Source organism: Triturus cristatus, chromosome 2_1, assembly GCF_964204655.1.
Source record: "Triturus cristatus chromosome 2_1, aTriCri1.1, whole genome shotgun sequence".
NCBI classification, from domain to species: Eukaryota; Metazoa; Chordata; class Amphibia; order Caudata; family Salamandridae; genus Triturus; species Triturus cristatus.
In genome coordinates, this window is record NC_140581.1 from 527,592,597 (window position 1) to 527,600,337 (window position 7,741).

Sequence of the window (7,741 nt, forward strand, 5' to 3'; positions counted from 1 at the left end):
AGATAGTCCAGTGCTGTGCAAATTCCGTTAAACCTCCGGTGTTTGAAAGGAGCTTACTACCGGTTCTATAAGGTCAACTCTCCACGGCGAACGTGTTTTATCTACCTGTAGCCCAATGTCACGTAAAAAAACACATTGACATTTGTAGACCTTTGTTCTTAACTATAGCTTGTTTGTTTCAATGTATATCCTCCATGATGGCGCTGCTGGAAGTGCAGTGCCCATAAGTGCACCGTGCAAGGGCCGGGTTCTATAATAAGTGCTTTAGATGTGCCGGTGCTCACAGGTACAGAGTACCAGCGCCCGTTATTTCTTAACTTCCTGAGCAGCGGTACTTTTTCACTGCCGAGGAGAGTACCGGTACTCAAGACTGGTGGGCCCAGTGGGGTTAGTGTTGCTAAGGACGAGGCTGTGAAAGTGGAGCCTGTCTAAAGGCCACCCTGAGGGCCAAAGTTCCACTGTGGCCCTGTGCTAGTCACCGCTGAAGCTCATTTGCATTATGTCATGGTGTCCAGGTGCTGGAGATCTCAGTATCACGCTGTGATTGTCAGAACAGGGTCTGTCCAGGCCCTGACCTCTAAATCACACATGTGAAGTTGTGCACACACCGGAAGTCCAGGCAGCCAGCTCAGAGCCAAAAGGAAGTAAGCCGTGGGGTGGGGAGTATTTAAAACAAACATTGTTAACCCTGCTGTGACCCTTTAGTGTGAGTGCATGACTGCCTGTGTGTGTGTGAGAGGGGAATCGACACAGAGAGAGGATGTGGGCATTCTCAGAAGGTCCTTTAAAGAAAGTGTGTGGTATGCTTGGTGTGTGCATGCCTGCTTGGTCTTGTGCCTATTAGTGCTGGTGTTCACAAGTACAACACAATGCATGAGTGCTGTGCCTAGTGCAAAACAAATACAAATAGAAGCTGCAAACATCACAAAGCGCAGAAACCACAGCATCATTTATTGTTTGGAGTCATTTCATTTTTTAAGGATTTATCCAGTTTATGTTAATACATGTATCATCTGTCGTGGTATGTGCTGCGACTGCTGTAAGTCGTTAGTTTTAGATTTCCAGAGCCTTTCGCTGGATGGCCGGGCCTGACCGGCCATTACCTCAGTAGTACTAATAGTGCTGTCGCTGGGCGGGTGTGGCTGCACTGAAGGTCCCGAGGCTCCTTCTCTGCAGGGCTGGGGTCTCTTCCCTGCAGGGCTGGGGTCTCTTCCCTGCAGGTCCTCACACCCCTCTTTATGAGTCTATCTAGAGTTAAACCCTTTCTCCATTTGACTGTGTAAAGAAGGGTTGGCCCCTGAAGGCATGCTTTCACACTATAGTCACAGTGGGGAGCTACATCCTCTTGGACCGGTTCGGTCTACCCCTGCAGGGTGCTTTCAAATTCAACGACCAGAGAACCAGAGATGCACTTTCAGTCAATTTTAATAAACTAACTCAGTATAATAATGCCTGTTATTATGTAAGTTCAAGGCAATCACTCATGCAATCAGTACATTTGGCTAATTAAAACACTTCTCTCTCTTGAGTTGTTCACATAATCAAACTGGCGCTTCTCAGCATTTAAAGAGATGTACGAACAATTCCCAGCACATAATGTTGGTGTATTAAAAGCACTAATCTTAATACAGCTTTCTGTCCCAGTCCATCTAAATACACAGATTTAGGATCACACGGTGCTCTAGCGGTATCCAGTGGCGGCTCGCAGAGGGAGTGCTGACGGGCAGTGTGGTGGGGCGGGGGAGGGCGGGGCGGGCGAGGGGCAGGGTAGGAGGGTAGTGGACCTGGACAATTGACGGAACAGAGTAAAGTAAGTAAATAAACAAATAATATAATTTACCTTGCACGCGCTTCATCGCCAAGTTGGCGAAGCAGCGTGCGCAAGGTAAATTGTTGTATTTATTCATTTGCATACTTGACTCTGTTCTGCCGTATGTCCGAGTCCACTACCCACCCACCCTGCCCCTCCCCCACTCCGCCCACCGCCCCACAGCACTCCCTCTGCGAGCCGTCACTGGGTATGACACAGTGCTGGCCTGGTATTACAAAGCACATCCCCCATTATGAAACAGCACTCATCCAATATACATCAATAGCCCTACTTCACTCACCATCTACCAATGCCCAACATCCCAAAGTCCTGTTGTCGCATAATGCTGGCCTACAACATTGTGCTGGTCCAACATCACCCATGGTGATGACCAATGTGCACGGTTCTTAATCTGTCAATTCATTCTGAGGAACCGTTGGCATGAGCTGGTGTTCCCCATCCATAGTGCTACAGATATCTGCATCAAGATGCCCATTGTGTGCCAGAAAAAATGAAGATGGAACCCTTCAATTGAGGAGCGCTTGAAGACTGTGGTGCAGAAAGTAGTGGTGCTCAGAACTGCACACATATTGTTTGATATTACTTAGCAAAAATAAACCAGGGAAAGCAGTGATGTGTGAGTGGCTGAGTGTTGAAGCTGCTCTGTAGGAACAGCCCCCTCAATCCTCTTTCATGGTAGTAATGATAGGTGGAAGGACCGTGACCCCTCACAATGAAGACCCCATTGTTTGCATGTAAATTGGGAATAACTGGGACAAATTTAGAGATTTACATTTCAATATTTTTATTTTCTGATTAGCTTAAAACAGAGTGAAGGGAAAAGTATGAGAAACTTAAAATATAATTTTAAGCGAAAATCCTCCCACCTGCATCATGAGTTTGTTCATTAGGTACTGTGTGCTGCTTTCCATGAGCTACCCTTACCTGTTCATCGACTGCGTCCTCTATGGGAACAAAGCACTGGGCAAACTCTGAAATGACTGTGCCAAGAGCAGACAGGGCTGAGCCTTCACCCCACAGCACTGGAACAAGATAGCATATCTGTGGTCCGACATCACCCGGCATTGGCCTGAATCAGCAGAGGCTCAATCACGTTCAGGCAGAATGGCTTAAGATCACACAGTGGTGAAACAAGGACACACACTACTTGCCAAAGCAGTGGCGTAATGAAAGTAGAGTGGGCCCCCCTGCAAGGTACATGGAGGGCCCCCCGCTCCAGATGGAATCCAGAGCTCTCAGGCCTGAGTACTGTGCTGAGGGGGCCCCCTGCAGCTCGGGCCCCCCTGCCCAGCAGGGGCTGCGGGGCCTGTGTTACGCCCCGTGCCAAAGACCATACACCATAATTGAAGGTCATACATTACTGAGCCAATATCAGACACAGCTTGGCCACAATCCACTAGTTGCCAGGGCAAGAGCATACAATGCAGGATAAACGTCACACAGAGCTTAGCCAAGAACACACTGGCGATCAAAAGAACAGTCAATAACCTGCATGACTGAGTCAAGATCTCACAGCACTGAGTGAAGACAACATAGTGAAAGTTTCTGACCCAAGCACAAGATCAGACATCTGTGGCTTAACAACGCACAATGCTGTCGTACAATCAAACACTGCTGGTCCCTGATCAAAGAGCAAGGGCTACGATCAAACAGTACTTTGCAAATATCACAGCAGGCCTAATATCACACTATGCATATCATTATACACAGTCTTAACTATGGTAAATCTGTACTGAAAATCCTGTGGCATAGAAAGCATAGTTCAAACATGGCATGTCTTTTAAGTGCAATTAGCTGCTTGCTCACTAGAGAGGGTCATAGCAGAGACAGGTAATGAGTTGTCTGTGTATGCCTTGTGCCACATGTGTACAGGGAATTTGCACACATATGAAATGTGACCCAACTAACACGAGTACAAGGGCAACATGAATATATGACAGATGGCAGAATTGTCTACATAACCATTTCCCTACACCCCAACCCCCCTCCCCCCGCCCCCAGTCCTGCTCCTTGCCCCACCCCGTGCTCGGTTTAATGAGTACACGCACTCATGTTTTCCCCTTCGAAGCCCTGATTATAATCAGTGAAAGGCTCTATTGAGACATCGACCAGTCATTGCCACGTTACAGGTTTTTAACACCCAAGTCTCCGGAAAGAGAGCTGTTCTGTGCTCCTCGTCCGCCCACCGCACTAAAGACTGCTGCCGAGGCCCCTGGCGCTGCCTGGGGCTGTGACATGGCGGCTGCGCTTCCACTCAGCACATGACAGACTCCCTGCGCCTTCCACCCCGCAGGTGATGTTTCGTACAAAACATGACACCAGTACACGCGGTGCGCTGCCCCTCGCGAGGGCCTGTTAGCTCTCCCCCGCCTCAGATTATGCGGCTGTTAAAATGATGAACCTAAGCGCCGCGCAAGGGTTTAATCTAAATGCAAAGCGTGTGCAGGAATTTTCTGTCAGCCCCCGTCCCCGCCGCATATCATTTCAAGAGATCGGAGCGCGGGGCCAACCCCTGCGCTACGGACGTCCGAAGCAGGACCCCCGCTCCTCCCTGGCCACACTAGGCGCACTCTGTGGTCACTGACACGCCAATCAAATGGGCGCCCCGCGCTTAAAATGCAGCGCCAGCCACCGAGGAATGATCGTCACACAAAGATCAATTCCCTCGATTAATATTTGATGACGCTCTCGCCGTTAGCACCCAGGGCTGCTCCAATGAACAGTTCGCCACACTACAGACCGAGCTCTCTTTGGCATAGAGACATCAGACTCGGGAACCCCGGGCGCCCTTATTGCCGCGCGAGATGTCCCATATGGGCTGGACACGTTGTATATTATTTCAGGGCCCGGGAGTGCGCGCAGGCGAAGAACACGCGCTCGATTCGTTCACAGATGCCACGTTCATCAGCTCTGCATAAATGAGCGTCTGTGTGAAATCCAAACAGGGCGCGCAGTTTTCAGAGCTGAAAGAGAAGATTGTTGCTTTATACGTCTTGCACCTTCAATAAGGCTAAGTAGGAGGCACACAGCTGCCAACTACTCCTTTGTTGAGCATCATAACTGTTAGACATACAAATTGTATCATTGAAAGGTTTGCGGTTTAGTTTCACTGCTGTCTCCATCATACACACACGGGATCAGCAGTGTAAATACAACGAGCGGATCGTCTTTTGGTGCTTGCATAAAAGAACTCATTACACTCATTTAACGAGGATGTTATCGCTTAGATAAAGATGCCTGTTGCCAGGGCAATACTAGTTGCGCGTGCCAAATGACGCGTCTTCTGGCTGCAGGGCACCCCAGCCATTAAAGCAGCGCTGGAACGCAGCGCGAGGCGCGGGTCCCAGGCAGCGTCCCACGCACACCCCCTCACACCTGCGCCGCTCCCCGGCTTCCTGCAGACCCCACTGACTACAAAGGTGAGCTCAGATGCTTGGAACGCGGCGAGGCCACACGAGCCAGCGGATTGTCTGTTATGAAGCAACCATTCGCAGAAATTAAATTCAGTGCCCTGAAGCTATGGCACTGCTGCACTTCAAAGGGAGCCTGGCATTGCAATGGCATGCATGTTTTAGCACAGAGAACGTACAAATGAAAGAGGGTTTGGTGTTAAGTCAGTTAGTAAGGTTAGCTTCAAGTTGCCCAGTATGGGTCTTAAAATGTGAGCACCGTGCTAGATTAATACACTGCAGAATTAGGGAAACTCAGACGCATGCTAGAAAGTGCTGAAAAAGTTGTTACCTTTTCCGAGATGCCCTGGGGAGCTCCAGGTGACAGGGCAGAGGGCAGGGGCGTGCGTGCAGCAGGCGGTGGGATCCTTGTTGCGCACTCTGAGCGCTCACCTTGCGAAGTGGTGCCCACTGAATGTCCAGAATGCGCCTCTGTGGCTCTCTGTATGGCACAGGGTCCTGAGCCAGGGAAGAGGAAGCCACTTTCCCACCGAGAGAGGAAAGGAAAAGCACCACGTCACAGCCAAAGTACGCCTCCAAGACCTGCTAATTGCTGCTCCGCGCGCGCACCGAGCAGTGCCCAGGACAACAGGGGTGCGCAGAAAGCTGCAGGTCACAGCGATGCGCCTCCGTCCTCCCTACACGTTGCTTTTCTCTTCAGAACGCGTTTTTTTCCCCTTCTGAATTATTCTTCTGTGTATGTTAATTTCTTGTCCCAGAAACTGTCCAAACAATCACCCCAGAAGCACCAAACATGCTATTTTTGTTGGAAATATAACTTTCTACGACTGCCACTGGATCATCACAGTTCCGAAGAGTTTCCTATCCTGTTCTTGTTCTCTGCAGTGCGCTGCCGATCCCGGAGGAAGGGTATTAAAAGTCAGTCTTGAAGAAGAAACGCTGTCCAGCGTAGAGCGGGGACGTCCGGGTCTCCTGTCACTTAAAGAGGGAAGAAGAAAGAATTCCGATCTTCATTTACAGAAACTTTTGTCTGTGGTAAAACAATTTACAGTGCATGGCGCCACCTGACACAGAAGGGCAGCAGGGACTTACTTATACACAGCGTGGAGTACTTGGGGGAAAGGGTGGGGTTCTAATATTCAAATTCAAATCAATCATTTGCACAAATGAGAACCAGATGGGTACCACAGGAACACATCAGAGCACCATAATAGATAGCAAAACAACTCCCCCAGAACAAGCGAGCATTATAGCTGCGCGGAGAATGTAAGGCCATTGATTCCCACCCTGGGCAAACAGAGTTTTTTGGAGAGGAAGTATCGTGGGACTTCAATTACAGAGCCGGCTTTGATGGAGCTGGGCAGAGCACACCTTTGGAAGTAAAAGGCTGCAGTCATGAGCGCGCCTGGGTGGAGACAGGACTGAGGAGGACGGAACCTTCGAGAAAATGCAAGAGTGACATTATGGTATTATCTGCGTGGGGGGTATGATGCGTAGGGGCCTGGACCGAGGGTTGTTCGGAAAGGGAGAGGGCGCAGAAAACATCTTCCCGTTTATAGAGCAGAGTTTGACACACTTTTTCTGGATGAAGTAAGTGAGACTGAGTGAAGCCAAAACACACATTATGAGATTATGGAGCAAGAAAACCAATGTGTAACAACAATGTTCACGCGGGAACTATTTTGCAATCTTGGCCAGTGCAAACACGCTTTTTCCAAGAGTATTTTCGTTCTTAGGGATGACTTGAAACTGGTTTAAATAAGGCGCAATTAAGCGGCCTTTCTATATTGAGGCCGTGCCCAGGGGCCCTGTTTTAAGGGAAGGGAAGTGCATTGTCCATCCAGCGTTTTAGTGGCGAACGAAATCCACCAAAGTTACATATCTCAAACGGGGCAACTGAGATGCCCCCACCACAGTGGTTGCATCTGCCGCTGAGGGAGCATGTTTGTGTTTTTATATTATTTATATAAGACATTTTGAAAACAGAAGGAAAAGAAACCCGAAGCATTCTGCATACCGTGGGCTTACCATAGATTGGACATCTGTAGGACATGGACAGCTGCCATCAATAAGTCATTCACTCTGAAGTGGGGCGAGGTAGCTCTATGTGCTGCACGTGACCCGGTCAGGACAATGGTGCTCCAGGGCTTGTTCAAGATATTTCCCATGTAGGGTGCATATGCCCAGTTACAATTATAGATCCCAACATCGGCCCATAGTGTCTCATAGACTATACTCAGCAACCTCACTCATCGCACAGCATCCTTTCCATCAGAGAGAAGAGCTAGATAGTGTCTGACTCGACCCCAGATGTCCCTTTGTTGTGTTTGTAGGGCCTGCATTGATGTGTATTCTACCGCAGCATCCTTCAACCAATTCTCCACGTTGGAATCGTCCCTTTCAACTGAAACCACAACATTCAACATGTTGTTATTAATATCAGCACTGCACAACTCTTCCGATTGGTTTAGGGAAGCATTTATTATATCCCAGAAGAAAT

The 7,741-nt window shown here is 49.1% G+C and overlaps 1 protein-coding gene across 1 annotated transcript in view; it reads right to left on the reverse strand.

The window, feature by feature from the left end:
* Window positions 1-5,818, reverse strand: part of HAPLN1 (hyaluronan and proteoglycan link protein 1) — a 330,491-nt gene extending 324,673 nt beyond the window's left edge. The window contains exon 1 of the mRNA XM_085632424.1: window positions 5,573-5,818. The gene's annotated coding sequence lies outside the window, so the exon portion shown is untranslated. The remainder of the gene's footprint in view (window positions 1-5,572) is intronic.
* Between the last annotated feature and the right edge of the window lie 1,923 nt (window positions 5,819-7,741).